We start from the raw sequence: 16,350 nt of genomic DNA, 5'->3' as shown, positions 1-16,350 counted from the left end.
TTAAAACTTGTCCAAGTATATTAGCAACTAGCATAAATAAATATGAACTAAAACTTTAAAAGATAAAAGTCACAGTTTGGATTTTATAAAATCTAAAATATGCTGTTTATAAAAGATATACCTAAACCATAGGAAAACACAAAGGTTAAAAGTAAAAGGATAGAAAATGAAATATGAAGTAAATACAACTAAAAGAAAGTTGCTGTAGCTATACTAATAATAGATAAAATAAATATTAAAGTAAAATGTATTATTAGGGAGAGATAATTCAATTTACTACTTAATTCAATTCTCAAAAAAGATGAAGTAATTTTAAATACACAGTTACTAATAAAATTGCCTTAAAGCATATAAAGTTAATTTTATTGGAACTGCAGGGACAGAGTAATAAATCCACCATCATAGTGAGAGATTTCAGTACACCTCTCTCAATTCTTGAGAAGTCAAATAGACCAAAAGAAATCAGCAGGGGCTTCCCTGGTGGTGCAGTGGTTAAGAATCCACCTGCCTGGGCTTCCCTGGTGGCGCAGTGGTTGAGAGTCCGCCTGCCGATGCAGGGGACGCGGGTTCGTGCCCCGGTCTGGAAAGATCCCACATGCCACGGAGCGGCTGGGCCCGTGAGCCGTGGCCGCTGAGCCTGCGCATCCGGAGCCTGTGCTCCACAACGGGAGAGGCCACGGCAGTGAGAGGCCCGTGGAACACACACACACACAAAAAAAAGAATCCACCTGCCAATGCAGGGGACACAGGTTCAATCCCTGGTCCGGGAAGATCCCACATGCCATGGACCAACTAAGCCCATGCACTACAACTACTGAGCCTGTACTCTGGAGCCCGTGAGCCACAACCACTGAACCCACGCGCCACAACTACTGAAGCATGCATGCCTAGAGCCCGTGCTCCGCGACAAGAGAAGCCACCACAATGAAAAGCCTGTGCACCACAACGAAGAGTAGCCCCTGCTAGCCGCAACTAGAGAAAGCCCACATACAGCAATGAAGACACAACACAGCCAAAAAATAAAAATAAATTTAAAAAAATAAAAATTAATTTTTAAAAATCAGCCAAGATATACAAGATCTGAAGGACAGAACTAAGAAACTTAAGTTAATGAACCTACATTGAATTCTGCATCCAACAATTACAATCAAAATATTGTTCTCAAGTATATATGACTACTACTGAAATTTACCATGAATTAGGTCATAAAGAAAGCCTCAATAATTTTATAAAAATAAGTATGCAACTAAATTAGACATTAATAAAACAAATATAAATTCTTGATCCCCAATTATTTGAAATTCTATTTTAAACCCTGATAAATAACTCATGAGTTACAATGAGGTCATAATGAGAATTTTTAAATATCTAGAACTGATTTAAAGGCTTTTAAACTATATATCAAAATTCATGTGACACAACAAAAGCAGTGATCTGAGGGAAATTTATAGCCTTAAACATGAATATTAAGGGAAAAAAATGAAAGCCCCAAAATTAACAAATTAATTGCCAAAATTAAGAGGTTAGAAAAATAACAGGATAAAAACTAAAGAAAATACAAGATAAGGGATAAAAGAAAACATAAAATAGAGAAGACTAACAAAGAAAAAAATGGCTATTTGGAAAAACTAACAAAATAAAACTTTAGCAAAATTAATCAAGTAGAGAGACGACACAAATGATTTTATAAATAAAAACTGAGACAATTACTACAGAAAAAGTAGGGGTTAAAATGGTTTTAAAAGACTTCTACTTCCAAACAAGATGGTGAATCTGGGACCAGATTGACTCAACTGCCAAAAACAACCGAAACAAAAAAAATCCAAAAATATAGAACAGTAACTTTTACATATTGGTCATTAGGCAACAACAGACTGAGCAATGCCTGAGAGGGGAAAATTTGAAGGGAGCCCCATAATTACCCCAGCTTACTGCCTGGGGAAAGTTTTCAGGCTGCTGCTCAGTAAGGATCTGTAGTATCTCTAACATATTACTTGTAGTAACATAAATTAGTGCAACCACTTTAAAAAATAATTTAGCATTATCTTCTATAGTTTAAGATTTACATAATCTGTAGCCTAGCAATCCACTCCTAGGTACATTTTAAGAGAAACTCTAGCACATACAAGACATTATGCATGTAAAAGACTGTTCACACCAGCTTATTCACATTAGTAAAAACCTGAAAACATCACAAATATCCATCCACAGGTGACTGGATGAATAAACCACAGTATATATACACAGCAGTCAGATCTAATAAGCTACACGGGAACGTGCTGCCTTATCGATGACTCCTAACAATATGATACTAACATTAAAAAAAAAATCCCTAAAGAGTAGGTTCAGCATGAGACTCTTTCCATAAAGTTAAAAATAAGTAAAATAAAATCTAAATAAGTAGAGATAAAAATAATCTATATAAAAAGAAAAGCAGGGCTTCCCTGGTAGTGCAGTGGTTAAGAATCTGCCTGCCAATGCATGGGACACAGGTTCGCGCCCTGGTCCGGGAAGATCCCACATGCCGCGGGGCAACCAACCCCGCGAGCCACAACTACTGAAGCCTGTGGCCCGTGCTCCACAACAAAGAACAAAAAAGCAGCCAAAATAAATAAACTAAATAAATTTGGGCTTCCCTGGTGGCGCAGTGGTTGAGAATCCGCCTGCCGATGCAGGAGACACGGGTTCGTGCCCTGGTCCGGGAAGATCCCATATGCCGTGGAGCAACTAAGCCTGTGAGCCATGGCCGCTAGGCCTGCGCGTCCAGAGCCTGTGCTCCGCAACAGGAGAGGCCACAACAGTGAGAGGCCCGCATACCGCAAAAAAAAAAAAAAAAAAAAAAAAAAAAAAGCAGCTTCCACTACCAGGAACATAGAATAGATGTACTTTTACCAAATCTTCCCTGTAAATATCACTACAAACAGGATATATCAATATAAGACTAACATCATACTGTATATTTCACCCCCGTGTCATTTATTTTGTAACTAGAAGTTTGTACCTTTTGACCCCTTCACCCATTTCACCCACTCCCCTCTCCTGAATATGTCTGGTGTATTGGTGACCACAGCCCACATGGCAGCACCCAACGGTGTCCACCCGCTTACCCCGCAGAGGCTGGCACAGAACCTTCTCTTCACTGCTCAATCATATCTACTTACACAAGCACTCAGTCAGTCAATCATGAAGAAATTTCTTTTTCTGGAGACAAAGAGGTATTTCACACAGTACAGTTTTGCAGGATGCAGTTTCTTCAGCTCATCCAGTCCCTAAGCACATAAGGAAGCTAGACTATGTGATGACAGGCATTGTACCTGACTGTGGAGACAGCAAAGAAGTTAAGAATAAAGATCAGATTCAAGGGCTTTGTCCGGCTTCTCAGCTGGCCGGGTCACGTCCTCCTTCTGGCTGGGAAGAGTTCAAAGGCTGACATGACAACTGAAGAGAGAGATGCTCTTTTTCACCAGGCAATCAGTCATGATGCCTATCCCTTACCTCTAGGCGAAGGAGATTTTCCAAAACCTCCTTGCACCTCTGTAAACAATGTGCTACGTCATGGTATTCCTCACTGTCGACCTCTCCGGGACTGGAGATATTATCAACTTTGAAGTCACACTATCACAATGGCTACTGTGGAGCCACCTCTGAAATGTCTTCGGTGGTAAATGTGGATGAATGAGGTAAAAAGTTAGTGGAGGTTGCCAGGAGGTGTAGAGATGAAGCAAAGGAAGCGGAAGCGGGCAGAGCGGGATTCCCTCCTCTGTCACTGGAAACACAATCAACCAGGTAACTCGTCAGACTGGTTTGCAAGTGTGTCCCCATTTTGGGGGATGCTGGGCAAGGTCGCCTTTCCTTTGCCTCTGCTGGCTGCCGGGTACCCGGTGGGTATCCAGCTGCCAGATGGGGCCCACGGAGGGGGCGGCAGCCCGGCGCAGGGCGGTGGTGCCTGTAGGGAGGGGCGGGGCCCATGGCCGGGCCACCTCTCACCCCAGTCCTTTAAGTATGCTTAAGCAGAGAAGCCCACAAGGAGGGGTAGGGTCGCGAAGAGGCAAGGCCCCGCGGCAGTCCCATCTCCAGTTTGGCCACACACGCCCGCCTGTGGCCTGGGATCAACAGGTCATCAGTTTCAGCCTAACAGGGCCTCTCTGAGTGCAGCCCTGGGGCCAAGCACGCTGTGTCGGCAGCCAGGAAGGGATTCACGCCCTCAACGCCAATGACGGACAAGGTTACCTGTGCCGGGCACGGCCTCCTCGGGCCCTCGGTTCACATCCAAGTGGCTGGAAGTGAGGCACAGCTCTCCAGGAGGGTCCAGGCAGGGCCAATCCACTGCCGGTCTCTGGCTGGAGCCAGGCTCCAGAGCGGCTGCGGCCGCGTCGGCCAGGGCTGGGGGCCCCTGGGGCAGGGACACATCTGGGCGCGTCCAGCTGCTGGAACTGACAGGGAAAAAAGGCGCGAGACCGTCGGAGCTTCCCCAGGCCCACCCAGGCGGCCGCTCGCGCGCTCTCGCTTTGTGCACTGTGCGCATGCGTGTGAGGCGGTTCCTGTTCCGGGTTGCCGGCCGCTGCAGCGGGGCGGCGAGGAGCTAGCGGCCCGGCTCTGTTTTGCGGCTGTGGTTCCTGGCAGGCCGTCCATTACTTCCTCCGCCTCAACCGCATCTTCTCAGAGGAGTCTGAGCACTCCAACTGCTTCCACAGGGAGTAGTACTCCCCACTCGTTCCCACCAACCGCCTGTGCACCTTCTTGGCCTGGATTGGATGGAAGCGCTTCTGGTGCACTCGGAAGCCCGCACCCGGCTTCCTCGGCATACAAATTGCAGTTCACCAGTTCATCCGGTGCTTGCTTGCTGTCTTTTCACCGTTTCTCCCTCCGCGAGCTGAGACACGGCCATCTCATGCCATCACATGCCATCACCGCTTCTCCGCCAGGTACAGTACTTTCGTTCTTGGGGAGGATGTTGGGATCCCAGAGCAGCTGGTCTTGGTTCTCAGAGATCTAATCACCATGGAAGTTCAAGTACAGGTTGCTGAGGTCTACTCGTACAGTGTGATGTACAGCATAGTGAATATAGTTAATAATACTGTATTGCGTATTTGCAGGTTGGTTAGAGAGTAGATCTTAAAAATCCTCATCACAAGAAAAAAATTCTTTTGTCACTGTGTGTGGTGATGCATGTTAACTAGACTTATCGTGGTGATCCTTTCACAATATATCCAAATATGGAAACATTATGTTGTACACCTGAAATTAATATATTATATGTCAATTATAGCTCAGTTTTAAACACATGCATACTTACATGCAAACATCAGAAGACCCAAAAGGTGGAGAGCAGGCAGACCATTTAAGGATGTTGGCACTCAAGGTCGGATATGCTGGTGAATTCCATGGGTTTTCTTTTTGCTTTATATGGACCAGACTTAAAGCTGGAGGAGCTATCAACATAGAAACACCAATGGACGCAGAGTAAAAAAGGCCCAACTAAAGCCTACTCTCCCTAGCCAAGAAACCAGGAAAGGGGCAGCTTAGCAAGACAGAAAACTTGTAGGCAATAACTGCTGTATTCCAGCAAAATACTGTGTAATAACTGTGGCCCAACCCATGCCAGCAAAGACTGAGGAGGGAGTCTAGACTTCCATCCCCCACACTCCCACACCCCACACCCAGCCCCATCCCCACCCTACCCACCCCCACCAGGCTGTAATAAGGAACTCCAAAATACCCACAAGGATGGTGTCAAAGACAGCAGAGTGTGGAACCAGAACTTTCATCTCCACCACGAGGTAATGAGGTCACCCAGTGGGTTCAGTGAAGACAACATGGGAAGCTGGATTTCCCCTCCAGCCAGGCACTACCAGAAGGTGCCCTCCTGTCTCCACAGTGGGGATGTGTGAAGCCTTGGGAAGGTTCTCTACCATCCAGCAGAAAGAAGGCCACTCCTGACACTCCACTGTGTCACTGGAGGCCACATGAGGAGCAGTAATGAGGTATTCATGCCCCTCTCTGCCCGGGAAGTTTCAGTGGAGGCCTAGGGAGCAGCCAGAACTCCCAATCTTATCCAGCATAAACTAGGGACCCCACCCTTGGGTATCAACAAAGGCCAAGTAAGGGGCTTCCTTGGTGGCAAAGTGGTTGAGAGTCCGCCTGCCGATGCAGGGGACACGGGTTCGTGCCCCGGTCCGGGAAGATCCCACATGCCACAGAGCGGGTGGGCCCGTGAGCCATGGCCGCTGAGCCTGCGCGTCCGGAGCCTGTGCTCCGCAACGGGAGAGGCCACAACAGTGAGAGGCCAGCGTACCGCAAAAAAAAAAAAAAAAAAAAAAAAAAAAAGGCCAAGTAAGGAACCTGGACTTCTACATCTACCTGGCAGTAATGAGACAGTGCCCTCCCTTACCCTGCTGGAGAGGTGTCAGAGGAAGCCAAATAAAACAGGAGGTTTAAACAGAATCTCATAACGTAATACCCAAAATGCCCAGGTTTGAAAATTACTCAGCAACAAAGTCATCAAAACAATAAAAAAAGAAAGAAAAAGGAAAATTACTCAACATACCAAAAACTGAGATCTAAAACTAAATGAAAAAGACAACAGTTGAAAAGACAGAGATGAAAGAAATGTATTATCTGATAAAGATAGTAAAACAGCCATGATAAAAAAAAAAAAAATGCTTCAGTGAGTGATTAGGAGCACACTTGAAACAAATGAAAAATAGAAAGTCCCAGCAAAAAAATAGAAAGTATCCACAAAGATACAGAAGATTAAAAAGAAGGACCGATGGTAATTTTAGACGTCAAACAAAAATGTTTGACTAAATAAAAACCTCAGTGGATAGGACCAACAGCAGAGTAGACAAGTAAACAATGGAATAGAATAAGTAAAAATTACCCAATCTAAAACAATGGAAAAAAATTAACAGAATTTAATACCAATTCTAAAAATCTCTTCCAACAAAAGGCATAGAAGAAGAGCAGATACTCCCAATTCATTTATGAAGCCAGTATTACCCTGATACTGAAACCAAAGACAATGTGAAGAAAGAAACCTATAGGTCAATATCCCTCATGAATATAGATGCAAAAATCCTTAATAAAAAATTAGCAAATAGAATTCAACAGGATATAAAAAGATATACATACCATGCCCAAGTGGAGCTTAACAAACTCCCAAAAGAAAAATCCCAGGATTATATCAATGGATGCAGAAAAAGCATTTGACAAAATTCAACACTCATTTATTACAAGAACTCTCAGAAAAATAGGAATAGAGGAGTACTTCCTCAACTTGATAAAGAACATCTACAAAACGAAATAAAACCAACCAAACAAACAAAACCTGACAGCTAATATTATACTTAATGGTGAAAGATTAATGCTTTTCTCTTAAGATTAGGAACAAGGAAAGGGTATCTGTTCTCACCACTCTTATTCCAGATAGTACTTGAAGGTCTAGCCAGTGCAGTAATGCAAGAAAATGAAATAAAAGCATACAGATAAGAAAGAAAGATATAAAAGTGTCCCTATTGCAGAGGACATGATTATCTACATAGAGGGTCCCAAAGAATTTCAAAAAAGCTCCTAGAAATAAGAAAATTCAGTAAGTTTGCAAAATACAAGATAAACATAGAAATATCAATTATATTTCTGTATACTTAAACAATGTGGACACTCAAATTTAAAATACATCATTAAAAATTGCACAAAAAATAAAGTAAGTGTAAATCCAACAAAATATGTACTGGACTTGTATGCTGAAAATTACAAAACACTAATTAAATAAATAAGATCTAGATAAAAGAAGAGCCACACCAAGTTCTTGGATTGGAAGAGTCAACATTCTCCCCACATTGATACACAGGTTTAATGCAGTTTCTATCAAAATCCCAGCAAGACTTTTGGCAGATATAGACAAGTTTATTCTAAAGTTTATATGGAAAGGTGAGAGAACTAGAAAAGCTGAAGCATGCAACTCACCAATTGTAATCCTGGGCACTTATTCCAGAGAAATGAAGATTTATGTTCACACACACAAAGGAAATGTTTATGTGAATATTAATAGCAACTTAATTTGTATACCTCCAAGGAAACCAATCCAGGGCTTCCCTGGTGGCTCAGTTGTTAAGAATCCGCCTGCCAATGCAGGGGACACAGGTTTGAGCCCTGGTCCAGGAAGATCCTACATGCCGCGGAGCAACTAAGCCCATGCGCCACAACTACTGAGTCTGCGCTCTAGAGCCCATGAGCCACAACTACTGAAGCCCACGTGCCACAACTGCTGAAGCCTGCTTGCTTAGAGCCCGTGCTCTGCAACAAGAGAAGCCACTGCAATGAGAAGCCCGCAAACCGCAACAAGGAGTAGTCCCCGCTCACCGAAACTCGAGAAAGCCCACGCACAGCAACGAAGACCCAATGCAGCCAGAGAGAGAGAGAGAGAGCGAGAGAGAGAGAAAGAAAGAAAATAAAATCCAGTTATTCGATGAGTAAATGGCTAAACAAACTGCAGTACATCCATGGAATACTACTGAGAGGGAAAAAGGAATAGACTGTTGGTACGTGCAACAATCTGGATGAATCTCCGAAGAATTATGCTGATCTTCCCCAAAGGAGATGGTTTCATTTATGTAACATGCTTGAAATGACAAAATTGTGGGAGTGGAGAACAACTTAGTGATTACCAGGGACTAAGGAGAGGTTGAGGGCCAGAGGGGAGTTGATATGACTGTTAAAGGGCCATATAATTGATCCTTGTGATGGTGGAAATGTTCTGTATCTTGACTATATGAATGTTGATATCCTGGCTATGATACTGCAGTACAATTTTTCAAGAAGTTGCCATTGGGAGAATCTGGGTAAAGGGCACGCAGCGTGTTATTTCTTACAACTGCATATGAATCTAGAATTATCTCAAAAGATTAATTTTTTTAAAAAAAGGAAAATAATGGAATGATCCATGCAGTTTCGGGATGATGGTTATCTTGTGAATAGAGTCAGGGGATGCAGGAAAGAAGACCACATAGTTAGTTGTAGGTTATTGTCAAGGTCCTTGCTCTTCTTTTGGGTGGTGAGTTTGTAGGTGCTTCTCGCATGATTAATAATAACTAAATAATTAAAAGCAAAAGTTAAGAAAAAAACATGGTGGTTTTAAATTATGTCTCAGGGTCTTATGTTCTTAATAAAATGTGGTGGCTGGACCATGCTATGAATTCGCCAAACTATTTTATTTTCCTCCCAGGCATGGAGGAAGGCTGCATTCCCTGGATCCCCTTGCATCTAGATGGGACTATGTGATTGAATTCTGACTGATGGTATTGGCCAAAAGTGAAGTACACCACTTTCAGAATTGGCCATTAAACATCCTTCACAATTTGCCACGATCTTTTTCCTCCATCCCTGTGGCTAAGAAGGTGGCAGAGTCTAGGTAAATTAGTATACAGTGCTTGGAGGAGAACCACCCAGGAAAGCCTCCTGACCAAGAATATCTGTGTTGACATTGCAGGAGCTTTAAAGAAACCTTCACTGAATTGAGCCACTGAGATTTGGGCGTTTATTTAGTACTACAGCATAGTCTAGCCTACTCAGACTAATACAGACAGATAATTTAAAAGACCCCAGAAAATGTTGGAAACTCACAGCATAGACAACTAAAACTGACAATGAATTGGCAAAATCTGGGAGAATGGCAGCTACTTGCAGAGCCCTCAGAATTGGATTGAGAAATAAAGCTGGTGACCCATGAATGTGTTGGCACGGGGCTGCAGAAAACCCGATGGCTGAAAAGAAGGTAGAAAGATGCTTTGCCCTTCCCCACTGTCTGCCCTGGCTCCAAAATGCAAAGACGCTGCCAACCAAAAACTAGAGCAGCCACTCTACTCCTACAGCAATGCTTTCAGCAAGTGCTGTTCTCTCCTCTCTCACTTCTGTCCCCTCCTCACCAGGTTTGCTTTAAGTAAAAGAACATTATAGTTATATTTGAAACTCCTTTTGTAATCTTCCCAAATCTTTCCTCCTGCCTTATTCCTCTGCTCTGAATATGGTGTCTGTTGTTTCTTTCCATATGGTTATACTTTTACTACATGTGTATTTGTCCCGAAGTAAAAATAGTAGTGTGGGGTGTTTTAAAAATTTACGTAAACACTAGCCTATCCTACGAATCTGCAACTTATTTTTTCATTTAGCATTATGTTTTCTATACTCATTCACATTGATAATTACAATAGTTTATTCATTTTAACTGCTCTATATATTCAGTATACGACAATTTTTATTCATTCCTCTACTAATATGTTTCATATACATTTTAGCTGTTATGAGTAATTGTGGTATGTCTAATTATGCATATTTGTAAGCATTCTCTAAGGCATATATCTAAGCATGTAGGGATCTCTGATTATACTAGATATAGTCCAGTTGCTCTCACGTGGTATACCACTTTATATTGCCACCAGCAGTGTATGAGTTTTTACTTCCCCTCGTTTTCAATAATACTTAATATTTTCAGACTTTTGATGAGTATGAAGTGTTCATTTTGAATCATCTCATTTTTAATTATAGCTGGGCTACTTTATTTCCAGCATATTCTCCAAGTATTTCTCCTTTAAAAGAAAATCACTTGAAAACATGTATCGAGTGACTCCCTGCTTTTCCTGCCAGTTGTCTAACTGACTATACCTAGGCTCTATTGGCTGCACACATAAGGTTCCAAATTTTCAGACAATAAAGAACTAGACCTGTCGTGTGTGGTGGTGGAGGGAGGTGAGTGACACTGACTTTTCAAGTTTCCCAAGGATGAGAGAAGGCTGGTGGTTTCTTTCCCCACTGCTCTGCCATGTGTCAGTATTAAGCAGACAGACCCTGTGTATCTGCAGATACCACTCAAGCTATGGGCTTTCTGCCTTCTTGGCTCTTTGCCCCACTGAATGATATCCGATCAAGAGAATTTTTTCAGTCACCACCTTGAACTTTGTGTGAATTCTCACTGATTTACTTTGGACTGGGTTATTTTTTTTTTTTTCCTATCACTCTCTCCAATCTTTAAGGTATTTGTTTTTGTTTTCTCTCAAAAATATTTCTTCATAACTACTTTTATTCTTCTGAGGTTTTTAATCTTCAGTTTTATCTTTACTGTTTCCAATTCCTTTTCTTAATCCTTAATCCCCTCTACCTTAATATCCTAAACCTTTATATCATGGGTTTTAGTCTTTTATGTGCATATCTTCTTTTTCTGTTATATTTTTAAACTTTGATTCTCTGTATCTCTATTTTAAATCACCTATTTATCCATAGTTTCAGCTCCCAATCTTTTGTCTTTACTGGGATTTAATTGTCATATTTAGATTCTGTTTTTCCTTTTAATTTCTTCTACACCTCAAATTTTTATCATTATCTCATAATACTTTACGGTAACAGGTAGGGATCCTTCTGTTGCATGTGACAGAAGCCCTCACTCAAAATGCCTGGAGCAAAATAAACGTTTGGATAAAGAAGGTGGAATATGTTAGGTCACATTACTGAAAATATCAATTTGCAGTTTTCGGTTCAGGCATAACTAAGTTAAAAAAACGCAAAAGCTTTCATCAGGACCCGCTTCTCTCCATGCTTCCACTGTGCTGCTACATTCTAGACAGGCCTCACCACCGCCGCCCACAGGGTGGCAAGATGTCTAAAACAGTTTCTGCCTACCGCATCCCTCCTCATTCAAATCCCTCAGAAGAGAGAGAGCACCGCTCCTTACCAGTCAGCTCTATTCAGACCAGGACTTCACTATGACTGGCTCCACTTGAACCCTGTGCCTCTTCCTGGAGTCTGAAGCAATCACTGTGACCCAGGAGAGTTTATTAACTGACTTAGACCCATGTCAAGTGCCCACTCCTGGAGCTGAAGAGGGCGCAGCCTCAGTCAAAGCACCTTAATCGACAGTAGAAGAGGAAGGTTTCCCAGAAGGAAATGGAATACATTGCCCATAAATGAGAAGAAGAATGGTGCGTAGACAAAAACTAGCCAGTGGGCTTCCCTGGTGGCGCAGTGGTTGAGAATCCGCCTGCGGATGCAGGAGACACGGGTTCGTGCCCTGGTCCGGGAAGATCCCACATGCCGCGGAGCGGCTGGGCCCGTGAGCCATGGCCGCTGAGCCTGTGCGTCCGGAGCCTGTGCTCCGCAACGGGAGAGGCCACAACAGTGAGAGGCCCGCATACCGCAAAAAAAAAAAAAAAAAAAAAAAAAAAAACTAGCCAGTATCTACTTCATCTACCCTCCACAGTTTTATGTTGTTTTTAAAATGCTCAACACAATGCTTGACCTCAGAATGGTCAAATGAGCCTACTTCACATCAGGGCAGGCTGGAGACCCTGTTTCTTCCCTCTTTCCTGGCTGCTTCTTCTCCAGCTCCCTACAGTGGATGCTCTAGCCTTTTTGTTGATGATTCTTCAAAAACAAATACTTTTCAGAGCTGCAAGTCTCACCAAAAAGCTGAAATGATAAGTTGAGTGAAACAGTAGCTTCCTGACATCTCACATAATCCAGCCTTTAAGTAAACAAACAAAAAACTTCCATTTTCATATCCAACGGAAATAGCGTGTATACGAGCCAAGAGGAGTTAGTATACGAGTCCTCCCTTGGGGAGACACTTCCTATGCAACGTAACTGGCCTGACCCCCATCAGATCGGTGGCTTGAATGAGTAACAAGCATCAAGATAAGCCAATAGCTGCATTATTTTAAGATCCAGTAGAGTCGTTGGAGCGTGCTCCTCAATGGCAAAGGCTCCTTCTGAAACAAGGCAGAAACCTGCATTTTTTACTATTTATCATACTATTTTATAGTTTTTCCCCTTTCATCTCTGACTATCAGGGGAAAGAATTGTGGCAGCCAGTGTGGACTAGCCACATTTGTTGCATCCATTCTGACGTCCAGTTTTGCACCTCATCTCATCAGAACTCCTATCCAGGCTTAATTCAGTTCCAGGAAGATGATGAGATTATGATCACACTCTTAAGCTTCTGTCTGTACACACAGAATGTGGATGATTTCACAATTTTTGTGATGATTTCTCAATTGTTATTTGCTCAACGCATTGAGAATAGAATTAATCATATAAGGGGAAATAATGATCCATGCATAAACTTATGGTGTGTTAACATAAATGACGCCTCTCTGTTTCCTTCCTATTTTGCTGGAATCCTTTCCCAGTATTTTGGCAGTGATTTCTATTGCTTGAACATATGTGTGAGATATTATTTCAAATGTTACTGGCCAAATCATTGTGCACTGCCGCTTGACTTAATGTCTTCCACAATTATATCAATCCCAAGCCCCAAGGTTTAGCACTGAGCCAAAAACATGCCACATCTACATGACACAGAAGAGCTTAACCTTGAAGTGCATTATACCAAATGGAACCCCATTCCTTGCCAAATTCTTTGCAGGCATCTGTCACAACATTTATCTCCCTTCAAGCAACAGCATCAGCGGTTAACATTGTTTTCTAACACTGGAGCGCTGGTCCAAGTCTCTCTTACTCCATCTTCTATAGATCTTTATCCAAATTCTTAGGAAAGATTTTCTCCTCACATCCAGCAAACCTCACCTTCTTTCCATTACAGTTTCCCCGGTTTAACTTACAATAATTATTTTTTCCCACTGGTGAAAAACTCCTTTAACATATTTGGATTTGACATGCGTCTTTGTGGACAATTTCTTAACTCAGTCTTTGTTCTATTAGTATCATATGATTCTAATTAGTTTTAAATTGTTTTTTTTTTAAGTAACACTTGCACATGGTATTTTTTGTAAAGTTCAAAAGGGTATAGAGTGAACGGTACATTTTCTTCCCACACCAACTCCCATCTCGAATTCCCCTTTCCCAGAAATAACTACTGAAAACAGTTTGTTGTGTTTTCCAAGACATGCTCCTTTATTTGTCTAGAGAGATAGATATCGAGTTTGTTGAGAAATATCAACTCAGTGGAGTTTAAATTGAGATAGCTCTATTTTTTTCAAGCACTATATTCCACTGAGCTCTGAAGAATCTCCTTTCTCCTCCTGTACAACTGTTTAGGCAGGTCCTATAACTTTCTTGCCACTTTCAGTTAAATTGCATTTTAATTTGTTCTAAACCCCCACCTCATATTCAATTTAAATCTCATCTCCTCTCTTCTCCCCAGACCTGGCATTGCCTCAAGGGACTTGGAGTTGGGAAGAAGCTCTTTCATTGGGTGGAGGAAGTGGGCGTTTGATTCCTTTTCCAGATGGGGCATTTTGGATTGAGTCGGGGGGTCGGAGGAAGAAGAGAAGCAAAGACTGTCTTACATTATTGGCAAGTTATGGGTGCTTAGGAGGCCTCTCTGGTCTTTCTCTGGCTCACCTGCTACTGGTAGCCTCTGCTGATGAGGGGGGTCTCCCCGCAGGTGGGATGATTTTCTTGGAATGGCACTCAGCTTCCCCATGTCTTCCTGCATTGCTGAGAGCCATCTCGGAAAGTGGCACCTCTGTCTCCCTCCAGCCCCACTGAAAGACTAGGTCCCTGAATTGTGTCCCCCCCAAATTTATGGATTGAAGCCCAAAACTCCAGTACCTCAGCATGTGACTGTGTTTGTAAATAGGGTCTTTAAAAAGGTTTTACGTTACAAAAAAAAAAAAAAAAAGTTAAAATGAAGCTGTTAGGTTAGACCCTAATCCAATCTGACTGGTGTCCCTTTAGGAAGAGGTAATTTAGACATACAAGAGACACCAGGGCTGCACACACAGAGGAAAGACCATGTGAGGACACAGTGAGAAGACAACCATCTTCAAGCCAAGGAGAGAAACCTCAGAAGAGACCAAACCTGCCAACACCTTAATCTTGGATTTCTAGCCTTCATAACCGTGAGAAAATAATTTCTGTTGTTTAAGCCTCCCAGTCTGTGGTATTTTGTTATGGCAGCCCTAACAAACTAATACAGTCCCCAAACCCTGTATACCCACTTGGACCAGATGCTGCCTGGACAGTCCCTTAGCCTACACTCTCAACTGTCTCCCTCATGCTCTTTTACATGAAGATCTAGTACTCTGTGCGTTCACCTTCCATTTTTCTTAAGGGCATGGAGAGCTGCAGATGGGGTGGCCCCCTTCCCCTTGCCAAGCAAACGACCCCCATCCCTTCTCACCTTGCCGCAGTGGATGATCCCTGCAGGCCTCCTGCTTACAGAAATTCCCAGATACGCAGTAGTCACTGGCTTCAGATTATCTCCCAAGCCCCTGGAGCAACTTTCAGGCTCTCCCAGGAAGTGAGCTTCACTCCAATGGCAACACCCCAGTGAGCTTGCAGATGGGCCTACGTCCATCCAGGAAAGGAAATGCCACTTCTTACAGGAGCCCCCATCCTAAGAGTGCGTTTTCTGGAGCCCCTGCACCATATCTTGGGAGACAGAACCTTGACCACTGGACTTATTCTATAATCTGTTTATGTAAGCATGTGGGGGCAGAGGAGACGATTGAGGGGACAGCCCCAGTTTGGCACCTCTCGGGAAGCCCAAAGGGAAGTGTCTGACCTTAATTTTGGGCGGCTTTCTTCATCATGTGAACACTTCTTTGTTCTCAACATTGAAGCTTATTCACTAATTTGGGAGAAATAAGAAAAGTACAACTCCACACAGGTAGACAATTCCAATTTTTTACTCAGGGGTGCAAAGAAAATGTGGTTTTTGACTATAACCAACGTGGTCTTCACATCAGCCCCCACTTTCTAGGAGGTAGTGGGAACAAGAAGCAACTTTTATTCCTATCTGGTTTGAGACTTTGTCCAATAGGCCCTTCAGGTAGCACTCAATCTCTTGGGATAGATTCTCAGTCTTTTCATACAGTGAATAATGTTCAGTGGCTCTCAGTGTTTATGTCACTTTGTGCATGTGTGTGTCATAGAATAAATTCCTAGAAGTGGAACTGTTGAGTCAAATACCATTCAATCAATTCAAAAAATATCCAATAAGTATTTTTTAAATGTATTGATAAATAAATATTTGACAGCTTGCCAGGCACTGTCAATAAACAAAACAGAAAAATTAATTTCTGCCCTGTAGAGCTTACATCACATGGAAAGAAACAGACAAAACCAAAACAAATGAGTCAGTCATATAGTATGTTAGATAACAGCTTTAAAAATAAGTAGAGAGGGCTTCCCTGGTGGCGCAGTGGTTGAGAGTCCGCCTGCCGATGCAGGGGACACGGGTTCGTGCCCCGGTCCGGGAGGATCCCACGTGCCGCGGAGCGGCTGGGCCCGTGAGCCGTGGCCGCTGAGCCTGCGCGTCCGGAGCCTGTGCTCCGCAACGGGAGAGGCCACAACAGTGAGAGGCCCGCGTACGGCAAAAATAAATAAATAAGTAGAGAA

At 42.9% G+C, this 16,350-nt stretch overlaps 1 pseudogene; it reads left to right on the top strand.

The window, feature by feature from the left end:
• The first annotated feature begins 3,066 nt into the window (after positions 1-3,066).
• Positions 3,067-4,149, top strand: LOC131757610 (methionine aminopeptidase 1D, mitochondrial pseudogene; annotated as a pseudogene).
• The last annotated feature ends 12,201 nt before the right edge of the window (positions 4,150-16,350 follow it).

This window comes from Kogia breviceps, chromosome 5 (assembly GCF_026419965.1).
Source record: "Kogia breviceps isolate mKogBre1 chromosome 5, mKogBre1 haplotype 1, whole genome shotgun sequence".
In the NCBI taxonomy this organism is placed as follows: Eukaryota; Metazoa; Chordata; class Mammalia; order Artiodactyla; family Physeteridae; genus Kogia; species Kogia breviceps.
Note: the sequence above shows the minus strand (reverse complement) of the source record. Positions and strands in the feature narration are given on the sequence as shown.